The 15,379-nt window shown below is 35.2% G+C and overlaps 1 long non-coding RNA gene across 1 annotated transcript; it reads left to right on the forward strand.

Moving 5' to 3' along the window:
* Positions 1-5,082: 5,082 nt before the first annotated feature.
* On the forward strand, positions 5,083-9,933 carry LOC149919391 (uncharacterized). The gene is made up of 4 exons (XR_016463562.1): positions 5,083-5,143; positions 6,117-6,181; positions 6,663-6,752; positions 9,765-9,933. It is a non-coding gene; the product is annotated as an uncharacterized LOC149919391 (long non-coding RNA).
* Positions 9,934-15,379: the final 5,446 nt, after the last annotated feature.

Consider the following 15,379-nt stretch of genomic DNA (forward strand, 5'->3'; position numbering starts at 1 on the left):
GTTGAATTGCACTTGTTTCTTAATGTCAGTTGCCTAGGGACACTACCTGAACTGCTGTCAGTCAGCAACTAGCTAACAAAAATCAGCAACAAATGGAAGGCAGATGAAGTCCTGTGTTTATTAAGTAATTTATTGAATGACAAGAGCTTTATTCAGATGAATTTTATTAGTGAAGCTTGAATAATTCACAACTTTGAATAGAAGGAAGGTTTGTGTATGACATGGTATGTATGATTTTCGATGCCTCCTTTTTTATGTCTTGTATTTCACTTAAGTGTCCCAATGCACAGAATAATAGATCCACCTCTTCTCCAGAGAAATTTCAGTCCCCATTTACCATATGCAGGACTTCAAGTCTGTAAGCTTACAGAAATAGTTTTAATGAAAAAATCTGCACGAACTTTCAAACACAGATGCCCTGACCTCTATTTGAAGCTGGAATTTATGTGCCCTTCCACAGAACACAGGTCAGTGAAAAAGTTATGGTAATGTTGGCTTCCTTATAAAAGGAGAACCCCAGTCACAAGGTAAATGTATCATCTCAGTAATATCTTTAGGTAATGAAAATTACAAGATCTTTTTACTGCACTGTGAAGGACAACGTAAATAATTCCAGCTGGAAGGCAGATATAAGAAAACTTTTTAATAACATTAAAAAAAATACATAGTTTCTGGTACTTCTGTAATTTATAAAATTTTCTTTCTCTCTGCACTTTACATCTGTACTGTTGGATACTAGAAGGTACTTTTGTAGGTCACTCTGAAAGTCATGTCTCTTATTTGTTTCCATGGAAACTACAACAGATATTAAGAGCACAATAAGACTATTTGATAGAGCAAATTCTCAGCTACAAAACACTCTTTTTTTCAACATGGTCACCACCATTAGCTATGCATTTTCATCAGTGATGAACAAGAGCCTGCATGTCATGCTCCCAAAAATCTGCATCAGTGGAGGTGACCCACTGTTATCGATACCGCTGCTGAAATGCATCACCCACTGCCTCACTGTGCTCACATCCACTGTTTGGTCTCCATAAACACTTAGCACGTATCAGTGAACATCAATGAGTGCAATTTCTTCCACATGGAGGAATTCAGTGACACACCTTTGCTTCATACACTCTGTGATGTCAGACATAAATTTGTCAGACTGCCTCTCAGCTGCTATCGGTCACAGAGCAAAAAAATGTAGTGGAATATTGGTGGGAAGGTCCAACCTCTACTGCCATACCACCAACATCTACCTCTGACACTTTGAGTCAACATAATAGAACAGTGGGCAATACCTTCAGAACAGCCATTATAGATACTTGTGATCTTTAAATGAAGTTTGCAATGCATGGATTAAATATGTTTTTAGAATTGCTATTTTTTTTTTTCCTCCAGATGCTCCTTGTAGACTTCATTTTGCCTTTTTTACACTTTAAGAGTATCCATTTTTTAAACTGATATTCTTACAAAAGAAGGAGTACATCAGATGTCCTTTTAGAAACTGTATTACTATAACCAGTATTTCCAGTGATTACAGTTCAGTTAGATTAAAGTTTGAAAATTATGGCAAAGTGTATGTGAAACAGGACAAGCAAACACAAGATCATACAGATACGTTGATCGTCTCAGCTCTTGTTAAATCGTACTGTTTTCTTAGCAGGAGAGTTCTAAGGAACTCGAATTCTTCCTCTTTCTGTCTTTCTTCCTTTCTTTCTTTCCTTTTCTATTTCTTTCTTTATTTCAGTTGGTCATTACTTAAGTTCTTTCATCACTGTTAAGGAACTGAACATACTGTTCTTTCAGATGACCATGCAGTCCTAGAAATAGGATGTCATTTCATGTCATTTATAACTACAAGTCAATTAATATTACTGAATTTGGGAACATTCTATCTCCATAGCTGGAAAAAGTAATATATTTTCTTCAGAACTTGCCAGATGAATCTCTGAATCATACCTAGGAATATTCAGTATATTTAAACCCAACTGGGAGGAAACAAAAGCTTTGAATTGTTCCTTCTGGTACTATAGTAGAAATGAAAGAGCTGTGCAAGGAATAGACTAAATCCTGATGGTGGTGAATCCACTAAGCAGTGGATTAATGCAAAATTCACTTTTTCAGAAGGGATAAGTGAATATGGCAGTAAGTGGTAAGTAAACTTGCCTAGATCTTTGGAAGCAAATACATAAACTGCATATATAAAAAATTTCCTCAACTAGAGGAAAGCTTTAAACAAGCTACATTACAGTACAACCTAATTATGCTTCATCTTTAAGGAAGCAAGGAGGGGTTATTTTTAAAGAGTTTGTTAGCAAGGAGTTAAACAGTTTGGAGAAATGAAAAGCATTTGCACTAAAAGCACAAGCAGTTGTCGTGGTTTGATTCTGTTTATGCCTCTGGAAATGTCTAGCAGGCTTGCAGGCAATGGAAAGAAACATGATTTATAATAGATATAAAAAAGCAAAGTTCCACCTTCAAGCTTGAGGGGAGGAAATAGGATTGTGCCTGAACATAAATGTACTTCACAATTTGTGCTTCACTTCTTCTAGTGCAGTCTCATTGGCATCAATATGTAATGGATGGTGGAAGTTACCTTTTAACTGGTTCCCGCAAATTGTGTGATCTCCTTTAGAGTTGAGGCTGCAATGCTGCTTAACAGATCCCTGTGTGCAAGGGGAAAATATTTGTTTCTTCTGTATTGAAATTATGATGTATTGCCACTGTGTAAATTATAACTGAGTATATGAGTAAGGTCCAGGGAAGCCAGACAGTAGAGCAGAGTTATGAACATGAGTTATGATCATGTTCAGATGGTGTAATTCTTGATCCAGAACTAAAGAGTCAGTAGGATCTTACCACACTGATCAGTGATTTGCAGTTGTAGACTTCTATCAGATCCAAAAGCCACCACTGATGCATCTCTTTTGAGAAGATGTCAATCCAATTAATTGTTTAGAGATTCTGTGTTTGAAATGTAAATGCTTTTAATCACCTTCATTTTGCTGGTACATGCATATTGAGACATACTATTAGAATAAAGCCACAGATGACTCTTCTAAAATAGTTATTAAACTTTTTATAATTCTGAATTATTACCAAATTGTTGGATTTTATTAGTAATATTTATCCTAATGCTTGAGACGTAGAAATAACAACTCAGAGAGATATAAATTACAATGTCTGATTTTGATAAAGTTCTTCACATTTTAGATTAATCTCCTGCATAGTGTGCTTATGTAAATTACATAGTTCCTACTCTAAACAAGTAGAAAAAAGAATAAATGCATATGAAGAGGTACTGGAAAAAAACCCTAGGTATACACAATCACAAAAATAAGATTGACTTCAATAGGGTAACAGTTTCATTCACTATGCTTTTTAGATTCAGTGGATGTTTGAGATTATATCTTGCTGAACAAAGAACAAAAAGGGAAAGTTTCTGCTTAGATTAAAAAGAAAACTTTACGAATTAAAGTGGTTGAGGTGTGAAATTCTATTTCACATGCTCTGATCATCACAATTCTGAAACATTTCAACCAGCTTTATCACTGTATGTTGGCAAGGAAATGCCACAGTTTAAACGTTACAGCTACATTGTTAGCTGAGTTATCTTTGGAAGGAATTATCAATGAATATTGATTTTTTATTTCATTTTTCTTCCCATAAGATATTTGGCGCATCATAAAAAAAATATGTTGCTCAGGAAAGAGATATTAGTGGAAAGAGATTCTTGTTTTGTTTTATATATGTAACAATAGCCTCTCCGTTACTCATAGGCCTGCAAAATAGACCGTACATCAACTTAATGCAGTTTTCTGCAGAAATAATTCTACAGTTTTATCAGAACCAATGATAAAACATAAAAGCTGATTGCAGAAGGCTCCTTCTGCACAATGACCCCCTACATGTTCTACAAATTCATGACTCACAATACACAATAAGATCACTCTAGTGTACAAGAACAGCAAGATGTCATATGGGAGAACATAGGGGAGATGAAAACGAAATCTCTGTCATCTACTGAGATTTTCTCTAGTTGAAATGTAAGGAGAGAAAAGTAAATACTGTGCCTTGTGAAGGTGAAATGATAGTTATCTTGTCTTGGAAATCACATTTTTAATATACAGAGACAGAGATGTAGCGGTTGCCTATAACCTTGTACTCTTTTCATCTGTATCCAGATTACATTATAGGAAGGTTAGGACAAATGGTGAAGGTTACGTGGACTAACATTTGCATACATAAAATTTCTGCTCATATTTCAACCAGTAACAGAAAGCATATATTCAGATGCCAGATATTTGGAAAATCTTTCTGCTTATTTTCATCACAAATATTACAGATGAAATCTATTACATTTATAACCATAAAATAAACAATCTGGTAAACCCCTTCACAGTCTCTGAATGTTCACAATAAGTAGTATGGGCTGGCTGGTTATTTTTTTTTAATTAAAAAGAATTTACAAGTGTGGGTCTGAGCCCTGCTATTCTTGTGTAAATTTCAGGGACAGAAAGCAGTTTTTTCAGTCCTATTTTTTCCCACAAGCTAATTGTAAGCAATGTAAAAGATCTTTCCATTACTCCATCAGTCTAAATTCATTGCATGAACACAGAAACCAGTTCTGAATACTAATATTTCAGATGCAAGTCTGAACTTGGCTGATTGACTTCCAATTTAAATGGAATGGAATGTAAATTTATTAACAATTGATCAAAGATTGTGGGAGTCTGGAGGGGTCCCCACCAGCTGGAAGCTTCCTAGTGTTGTATCCTTCTACAAAAAGGACATCAGAGAAGATCCAGGAGACTGCAGACCTGTTAATCTAACCTCAGACCCTGGAAAAATTATGGAGAATAATGTCCTGGGGCACTGACATGAATGAAGTCACACAGAATGCCACTCCTTCATTCTGATTCCTTTACTTCTCCTAGCCCAAACAATGTAGGGAATATGAGGATGTCATCAATTCAGAACCATTCCCCTCTGCCAGTTATTCCTCTTCATGCCTTCCACATTTATTTTTCTTTTTGCCTTTCCCTTTTTTTTTGTCTTGTCTTTGGCTTTTTTTTTTTTTTTTTTAGTGATCTGTTACAGCCATCATAGAAAAGATACAGACCAGAAGAAAATTACTTTCACTCTGCGTATTGTGAGACAATAAGTTTTAGTGTCATTTATACAGTGTGTGTAATTGTGAGATACACTGGAATGTCACTATCAGAGTTAAAGGAAAATGAAAGTATCTTTACAATTCAATTGTCTAAAATAAGATTCACCTTTATGACTGGAGAAAACAGTACAACTTTTTATCCAAGTTTTCACAAAGTTTGATTATTTTTATTTATTAATGTACAATTTGTCTTCATATGTGTATAGTGAGGGTTTTTGTTTGTTTTATATATGTACACGTATGGATGCATGTTGATGCACATATACACCTAAAGCAGGGTCAGACTTTAGAGTTATTTCTGCAATGGGATATCTGGTTCTAAAGGATTAGGTGCTGATTATGCAGAGTTTCTTGTCATGGTGCAGACAGAACCTACTTCATTTGAATCTCACACTGGAGACTCTTATTCCTAAACTATTTGATTTCCTGTCTACAGGAACTTCTTGAGATCCATATGGACTGTATAATGTCTATTACAGATTTATCTGTAGGCAGTTGCTAGAAATTCACTTTAAAAAATTTAAAAGACACCATTGTGCAAAATTCTATTCCATTTGAAAAATTGCAAATAATACACAAAGTAAGTCCCCAAACATCCAAGTTATAATAAAGGAAAAAAAAAATCTGAACTCTTCATAGGCATTTGCAGAATCAGCACTGTAATCTTAATCTGTAATCCTCATGTGATGTAAACTGCTTTAGTCTTTCAGAAGCCGTAGTGCTAGGTCAGATTAATCCAGATATGATTTGGGTTTGTTCTTTTTAATTCTATTGACAGAGAGCTGAGAGCAAAAGAAAATGAGAAGCTATAGTAAACAGAATATTACAAAGTTAAATTCACTGAAGGAGGAATAAAAATCTGCAGAAATTGGGAAATAATTTTCTGTATGGCATTGATAAAGTTCATCCAAATACATTACTAACTAAATGAGAAATACCAACTCTCCCCTAGCTTATTTCCATATCTTGCCTGAATGGCAGTGATCAGAGCAGCTAGACAACAGCTCAGGCTGAAAGGTAAGTGGGCACTGCCAGCTGTTCAGCATTTGTTTTATGTGTGTTTTATGTGCGTGAGTGTGGAGCATGTGGCAAGGGGTTTGGGGATCAAGGCCATCTATATTCTAAATCTTTCTATTCACATGCTGCCTATAACTGCACTAAATTGAAAAAGATTATTTGAAGCGTTACATAATAAAATAGTCAAGGACACAGTCAAAGAGAAGGGAATAGCACTATATTATATCCCAGACCTGTAAATAATGGTTTCCTTTGAAAAATACATCTTGACTGGGATAAACATTATATAAGAGGGTTACATTATAAAACAGTATGTAGATTCAAATTTCTGTCTTGCTACGTTGAGTTGGAATCACTGATTTTGTAATCTGTGTTCAGTATTAAGAGCTAGGCAAAATACTCAGTTGTACCAGGAAGGATATGAAGAGATTAGGGAGACTAATATATCACAGACTAACCTCTTTACTCTGAACATTCACAGAGACACAGGCAATTCTCATTCTACTACTACCTGGAGCTACTAGCTATGAAGACAAAAAAATCAAGATTGCAAGGAAAGCAAATATTTAAGGTAAGCAATTATTTAACTACTGAAAATTTTTCACACTGAGTACCTTTTCTACACTGAATTGTGAATGTAAGTACTATTTATTAAAAAAATACTACAACTTTGAAGCTGGACAATTACTAGTAGCAATCAACTCATCTTATTTTACATTCCCTTAGTGGAATTTCTAAGTGACAGTACTTTTGATTCCAACTGTATTTAAATTGGTGTGAGAAAGACATTTCTAGCAAAGAAGTGAAAATTGGTGTGTAATTAGGAGTTCCTGAATCTTTGAAAAATAGCAGAGGTCTAGACTTGTATATAAAAATATAAGAAATCAGATAAGCAAGGCAAATACACTTTATCTGCATAGACATTAAAAGGGACTGTAGTCTTGTAGAATCTCTCAAAATTCAATGTTTTATAAAATAGGTTAATAGTAGACAGTAAGAGGTAATTAAACATTATTTGTATGTTTTTTTTCCTTGTCTTAGTGGGAAATATCAGCCACATAGCATTCTGAAAAGGTATACAATTCTTGTAGGGCTTTACTATGCTTTCTGTTTTTAATATGTCACCTTTTTCTGACTGCATTCTCTAACAGAGGGATCAGAGGCAAGTTGAGAGCTTTTAGAGCATCTTATATACTAGGTATACACAAACAAAATGTAACTTCATGCTGTGGAGAGAGTGATGTTTCTCTGGAATGTTCAGGACCAGGAAAACATTCGTCTTTCCAATTTTATTCAAGAAATGGAGGAGGCAAAGAAGAAATAATTATGAGGACAAACAAGATTGGGAACAAAAACTGAGGAAAAAATAATAACTTCAACCTTCCTATTGCAATTTTATCTGTTGTGTAATACTCTCTGTAAGCACACATGGAAGAACTCTATCCAATTAGTCATACTGATAATACTATTGTTTTGTACTGCTGATGTTTCGTATACTTAGGAAAGATTGATTTTAAAAATACCGTCAATCTTGGTCTATTCAGAAGTAATGTGAGCCTAATTTTGAAGATATCTGCTAATTCTGAACATTTCTAGAATCCTGAAAACATCTGGTGAAGAAGTATTTATTTTGATGTTTATTGATTAATTAGTAAATCCGAACCACCATTTCAATTTTTATCCAAATTAGTTTCAGGCATCAGCCTTAGATTGCTTTCAGTTAAGTTACATACTGTTTTTTTGAATACAAACATAAAATTAAATTTCTTAAATAGAAATCCATAGAAGCTGCGTTATAAGAATGAAAGTCTGGAATTGAACAGGTCTTTGCAGCTTTTCTCTTGATCTTGCATACAGTATACACACATGTTGCTGATCCTGTAAGGGAAAGCTTATGTTTACACTTACAGTGTTTTGGTCAAGGTCATTTTCCCTTCTCTTTGTTGTTGTTGTTTTTTGTTTCTGTTTTTTCCTCCTGCTCAAGCTCCCTAAGTTTTTCTCAGTGCCTACAGCAAATCCGAGGATGAAGATAATTATTCAGTTGATGTCCTGGGTAGTTTAGGGCATAAATGTAATGGATAAGTTATTTGTGTGATCTCCATAGTAGAAGACAGAAGGTTTCTGTCAACTGAAGAATTCAGCAAGTCCAAAGATAAGTGAGGTGGGAATCTCTGCTGAGAAGTTTGAGAGGGACTTAGCTGGGAAGAGATGTAGGGAAAAAAAATGAAATAACAAATAACTCATCCTTAGGGAAGCGCTGAGCCAGGATTATGCTAAACAGGGCAGATACAGAAATGACTGAAAATTCAAACATGAAACTATTGGAGATTGTTACAGCTTGGTCTTTCAGGAGTTTTAATTTACTTCTCTGGAGTTGTTTCTGTTACTTTGTGAATGTTTAGATCGTGTGGGCATAGTTAAAAGCAAACATGACAGAACTTGTCTATTAAATCTTAATATGTAAATAGGATTGGGAAATATTTATCTCTTTAACACATAGGAAACTAATTGTGTTTATAGTGCTTTTCTTCCATTATATTTTTACTGCAGGTAAACTCAGACAGTATCCTACTGGAAGAGCTAAACTGAAATCACATTTTACTAAGATGAACCTTATGATTAAAAATCAGTTTTCTGGGTCAAAATAAAGAATGTAAAGGAAAAAGAAAGAAAATCAGTTTGTTTAGGATAGATCCTGTAAGTGCACAAGTGCATTTTCTCTGAATCATTGCATAAATCTTTTCTATTTATTTATTTATTTATTTATTAAATGATAAAATATGTTAGACTCCTCCAGAATCCCCACACTGCTCAGAGTGTCAAAGATGGTGTGATAGTAGGCAAAGCTTAGAACTCAGTAAGGTCATACCCCACCTGTCCCAGTGGAACCTGGATGGAGTGCTCTGCTGCTTTTTGATTCTCATCTTTCTGTGGCTTCTGAGTTATATTTTATTATCACTTGCATTTTTCTAAATGTAGGATGAGTGTTAAGGGAATTATAGATAGAACGAATGATGACTTGCAGATACTTCAGGGCATGGGAGAAGGAGGGATGAGTTGAAAGAATAAAGGGTCTGTGTGGGAGAGAATATCTGTTTTAGCTGAAATTGTGGGTCTGTCTGTCTTCATGCCTTCAGAACTGCTTTGCGTGAATTAGTACAAAAGGCTTCAGGAATTGTCAGGAAGCATCTCTCCACTACATGAGAGAGATTTTTAATGTAGAAATTATGTTTCTGTTAACGAGAACTTATCCAAGAGGTTAATAGGTGCAACAGAAAGAAGCACAGGTGATCCTGAGTGGGTAAGGTTTATGTTCAGCTGAATTAATATTAATATTAATTTAAACTCTCCATTATTTAGACATGCATTTATCTGGGTAGTCTTATTTATGTAATAATCAGCTTAATAAGACAAATGAGCTGGATATTTGTATGTAGTATGTTTTCCAGTGTTCTACAGTCTCATCTCTGAAGTGACTGGTTTTTCTGTTGCTGTGGCTATTGCTATTATAGCTCAGATCACAGAGATGCCTGTGACTTCATGCAGTGCTATATTAGTGTAAAACATCAAAGTTTTTTAACAGTATCCCACTGGACTATTGGACTGCAGAGAAGTCTCCATCCTGGAAGATACTCAAAAGCTATATGGACATGGTCCTGGGCAACCAGCTGTAGGTGATGGTACTCAAGCAGAGGCTTTGGACAAACATTCTATTATTCTGTGAATCTTCAAAACATTCCATAAAACATGTATTTCTGCCACCTACACTGTAAGTTTCTTGACCATTTTTTTCAAAGAAAGTATTTCCTTAAACTTGGAATAGTTCATACTGTCATTTTCTTCCCTGTCCCAAGTTGTTAGAAAGACATTTTTAGTAAAGCTTCAAATGTGTTCTTAACTCTAGGTGTTACCTGAATAGGTCAGGGGCTTGCAATGTAAAATAAGAAAATGCTTATACAAAAGGTTTGTAAGCTTTGTATTTCAATAAAACACTTAAATTGAGATCCAGTTTGAAAGCATGGAGTCATCCACATTTTAAGCAAGCTGGCTCTCTGGCTTTCTATTCAGTTAATGGGAGCTTACACCAAGCTGATTACCTTTCTGAAATATATATTGCTCTCTCTTTGAGTCACAAGGCCATGTGTAGGTGTGTAATTCCATTTACTATGCCTTACTGTGTCAGATATACACACGTGGCTGGCAGATATGACTGAGGATTTGTAGAAGATCTGCACTTCTTTACGCTGTCAGCTGATGCCTACGTAGAACATAACATGTTTATGCAACTGAATCCCATTTGTTCTTCACCTGATACCCCTTTGTGATATATAGACTCACTCTCCTACTCTCTACAGTGGGATTCTAAATGCTTAGCAGGCATGTAGAATCCGTATACAGATAATTAAATGTATGCATCCTAATGTAACTAAGTCTTAACCTAAAATCTAATTGCTCAGTGGAAGCCAAGAAGGAATCTAAAGCCCTGTATGCTTCTACAGACTGCCAAAACTATTAAGAGAAATGAATTTCAGGACTCCAGAGTTTTCTTCCTGGTCCACTGTAGGTAAAGCTCCTGTGGTTCTCTGTGTGACATTCACTCAGTAGTGAGGACAAGCATATGTTACCATTACACTGAGTCACTCCTTAAGTATAATGGCAAACAGATAAACACTGATGAGAAGACAGTGACTTTCTATAAGCCACATACATACAACCAGTGCTTATATGAATATGATAAAAGGGCCTGATTATGTTCTGTCCCATCAGATAATGAGGTTCAAAGATCTTTAGCATATGATAGAAACATGGTCACAAACATGTCCAGTAGCTTGATGTTAGCCACTGTCTTGCACACACATGCACACACACACACACACACACACACACACACACACACATACACAACAGTATACACACAAAGAAAAATAATCATACATAGTGAGATAGTAGGTCAGATTGCAGCAATGAGGCTAATGGTTTGGCCAGATAAAAGTACTGACTGACAGCCTGCTTACATGTAAATGGCCATATTTTTATTCCATCTCCTGTTTTTCCATGTTTTTGCTCCCTCCCTTTACCTGTTATTGATTCTTTCCATAAGCCAACAGTAAGTTTTGCACGTTACAACAGTCCACTTCAAATAATCCATAATACCTTTTTTTCTCATCATACTCACGATAATCTTGTCTCTATTCTTATATGCTACAAAGCTCTGGTTGAACTTCTTAGAGATAGTTTGAGTGGTTTCTTCATCCATCAGTGACCTAAGAGTTCTAAGCTTCCTTCTTGTCTCCATTAACTACTGCTCATTAGAGTTTGTATAACTCAGTACATCACTTTTCCCATTTCTTGTCTTTGTCTTTTATGCTGAACAGTGCTAATGAAATTACATTACAATATCATATCAGATATTCTTGCAATCTGGATATGGATATCCTTAAAATAAAATAAAATAAAATAAAATAAAATAAAATAAAATAAAATAAAATAAAATAAAGGAAATGAAAAAGAGTACCCAAAGAATCAAAGAATGGTAACCATCTTTTAAGCTCAGAAGTAACAACATACAACACTTCATTAAGAAAGAATCCAACTCTATCTTTCTTTCATCAGATTAATTTTAATTCAGAATTTGATCAGTGGAAACAAGAGGAATGAAGGCATGTTTACACTAACTCACTGGGACTTAATGGAAATATCTGTGAGTTAGCATAACTTTGAGTAACTGATGGTGGCTTCTTTGTGCCATCAGATTTATACATTGTTCTCACCAAATACAAGGTACACTAAGGAGACCTCCCTCTATTTGGGCTATGTTTTTCAGTTTAAGTATCCACTGTGTTCTGGGCATGAAAAGAGAGAATTACTAAGGCAACTAAAACTTCCAACTTTCGTATTTTATGAATAACTGTCCTCTGAGACAGATCCTGAGAATTTCATTGTTATGCTTACTGATGCAAACCCAATTGAATAAACTGAACAGTTACTTTATTCTAAGGTGATTTATCATAAATTGATGCTAGTGATGGTTCAGATCATGGTTCAGATCACTCCCTACGTTCTTCCTAATTGACGTCTTTTGCTCTTAATTGTAATAATCCAAGTTATGAAAGTCTCCTGATGATTTTTGCAGCACTCTGAGTTGTACTCAACTGCTGCAGCTGGATGAACTCAAATTAGAGGAAACAACTGGAGAACAGCAGGCCAAAACTGCATGCTGTTGTTGTTGTGGGCGGTTTAGAATACAAGCCTTGAGATTAAGGGCTTTTTTGCTCCATCTTCAGTTCAAGATGCAGATCAGTATTTGTGTTTTAGTAGTACTGACTACAAATAAACACAAGATTTTTAACATTGTGACTAATCTCTACTGTGGGAGTCCATATTGTGAGCATTATCAGCATTGCTGTGCTGTAGGCAGTTGGCAGACCTTTTTGCTTTGTTTAAGCAAGCAAATCTGGTTGTACGATTGCTAGGATAATTCAGGTGTCCATGCACTGGCTATTCACTTGGACAAAGAACGTTTACTAATACAGTTCTGATAGGACTGATGAAAATGAGACTAAAATATCTGGAGTTCATAAATTGTTTGTTTAATAATAAATAGAATACTATAAAGTCAATGGTGTTGTGTCAGAGTATCCCAAGTAAACAGAAATTCAAGAACACCAGATTGATGCAAATAATTCTATCCATGGTGTTTTCTCTGACATGGGTGTTTTTATATTATATTAATTAAGTTTTTATTTCCTTAAGTAAGTGTTTTTTGCAGGATCTTTTTTGCAGGAACAGTCCAAGTCACTATTCCTTTAGATTCTCAACCTGCATGTTCAAAGTGATGAAATGGAAAATTACATATAGAGAGAGATGAGTAGCATATGTTTGAATGGAATGTCAACAGACAGTGTATTTAAAGGTAGCTTGTTATGACCTGTGACTGGTTATTCTGGTGACTAGTAAGGTAAGACTGGAAATTTGTCATGATCTTGAATCCTTAGCCAAATTTTGGCTATCTCACAGACAAGAGTGTTTTAATACAAGATTTGTACCTGTGAGAGAAGAAGACTTTACCTCCTTTAAGATCTTGTTTTAGAGTATGCAGTCATTTAGAACAGACTGTGTGTGCATCTGTTGCCATTTCTATTAAGGAATCTCATGTAACCTACATTGATGAGCTTTCTAGTAATTTAGCAAATCAGTGGTCTTCTTAATTCTACAGGTGAACATGAAGATGTATAGTTTTCTAATGTATCCTGTGCTTTTGGCTTATGTGCTTACATAGACATAATGTGCATGTCATATTCGAAAAAAAAAAACAAACTTTCTAGATGTTGCATAATGTTTTTCAGAATACAGAATCACATTCTTTAGCTTCTTTAAAAACTTCATCAGGATTTTGGACTTGATGAATTCCATTCAGTGTATTGATTTAATGTGACTTTGCTTTTTTTCACCATCATTATTCTATCTCCAGTGCAGTGTGTGCTCACTTTCATTACAAGATTGTGAAGAGGACAGGAAGGCAAACACAGTTGGGCAACTGACTCATCTAGGATATTCCCTATTTTTATTTATTTTTATAGATATAAGTATATTTATCAAATGTATTTTGTTAACTCACTGGAAACAGCTATCACTAAGAAGCATTTTTCATTCTGTATAGAAGATGAAATGAATTCATGGATGCTTCTTAGCTTTATCTTCTAAACTCAAAGTACCCTCAACAGTCTGTGTCTCCCAAATGGGGCAGATAACTCTGGTAGAGGCACTGTGACATTTAGCAAGGTACTTGTATATATTAGAGTATGATATCATTAACATGCTAAATTTTTAAAATATGCTTATCCAAATTCTAGCTGCTCTTCACTTTCCCCTTTGTTAGTGATCACTACACCCTCCCATAAATTGCTATGATTAACGCACATTCTTTCTTCGCTTTTACTTGGGCATTGTGCCAAGTATGTTATTAAGCTACAGGAGTTTTCTAACGCCTCCCATTTTGGCAGCTCATGTCAAAGTGCTACTGACCTCTTCTTCCTTTCTTCTAATGATCTTCTACGTGCAAAATGGCCTTTTCTCCCCCTTAATATGTAAAAAGTATGTCTACACTAAGTAGGCTACTGATAAGGCTAGATGTCTCCAGTGTTGTTAATCAGTGAAATAACTCAGAGCACTCTTTGTAGTGCTGAAGTTACACATTGAAATTCACTTGCCCTAGATCAGATTCAGCACTGGTGAAAGATGAACAAATCTCTTTGTGCTGCTTCTGACTACTTGACTCCAACTTGGACTTGCTATTTTGGACAGCTGATGCCTCTGGTTTGCATACTAAACTGGTTCACACCCAGATGAAAGTACTGTATTACTAACACTATTCAGTCCTTAGTCTAAATGAATTTATACCACCTTTGTTTTTCAGGGATACATCATGTATTGATCAAACATACATCAGTGTTTGTTTGTGGATTGTACTGATTTAATTTTGATTCAGACAGATACAAAAACTGTGAGTCCACAAAGGATAGTTGGGTTTGCCTCTGCTCATGATTATCCTTTTTAAGTTATCTGCTATCTAAGGGAAGGCAACTTGTTTCTCTATTCTCCTTCTAAACTAATATGAGAAGTTTTAATCACATACACTTTTTAAGAGAATGTTTTATCTCTGGAGGGTTTTAATCATATTTGCCAGTGATAGTGATTAAGAATATACAGAATATATAGAATAATCAGAATTTAGTCTGATACCACCAACCTGTTTCCTGCAGATCGGATATTACGACTTTTGAGTATATAGACTGATTTGTTTGATAACTTTTCTGTCTTTGACACAAAAGTGTTATGCCTCATTAGTTTGTGAATTTCCCTGGTAGCACCAAAATGAAAGCTGGACAGTGAGAAGTATGTAGGGAGAAAGAAAGATATCCAAATGATGCACTGGAACTTCTGGGACAGATAACAATTGATTTCTTGCTGTTTCAAAAGAAAAGGTAAATGTCATGGGACTGTGCAACGAGCTGGTTCTCACAGAAATCCTGCCTTAGATATTTGAGTTTATCATCTTAAATCACATCCTTGGTGAAGCCAATTGTGAACTTCCCACTGAAGGTCATATCTCATCTTGCCTCTCCTTATGAGCTCCATATTTTGTGTCTCTCTCCTGTCTTGCTCTATCTCAGAACACATTAACAGTGAAACAGGAAC

This window comes from Phasianus colchicus, chromosome 1 (assembly GCF_987193195.1).
Source record: "Phasianus colchicus chromosome 1, bPhaCol1.hap1.1, whole genome shotgun sequence".
Classification (NCBI taxonomy): domain Eukaryota; kingdom Metazoa; phylum Chordata; class Aves; order Galliformes; family Phasianidae; genus Phasianus; species Phasianus colchicus.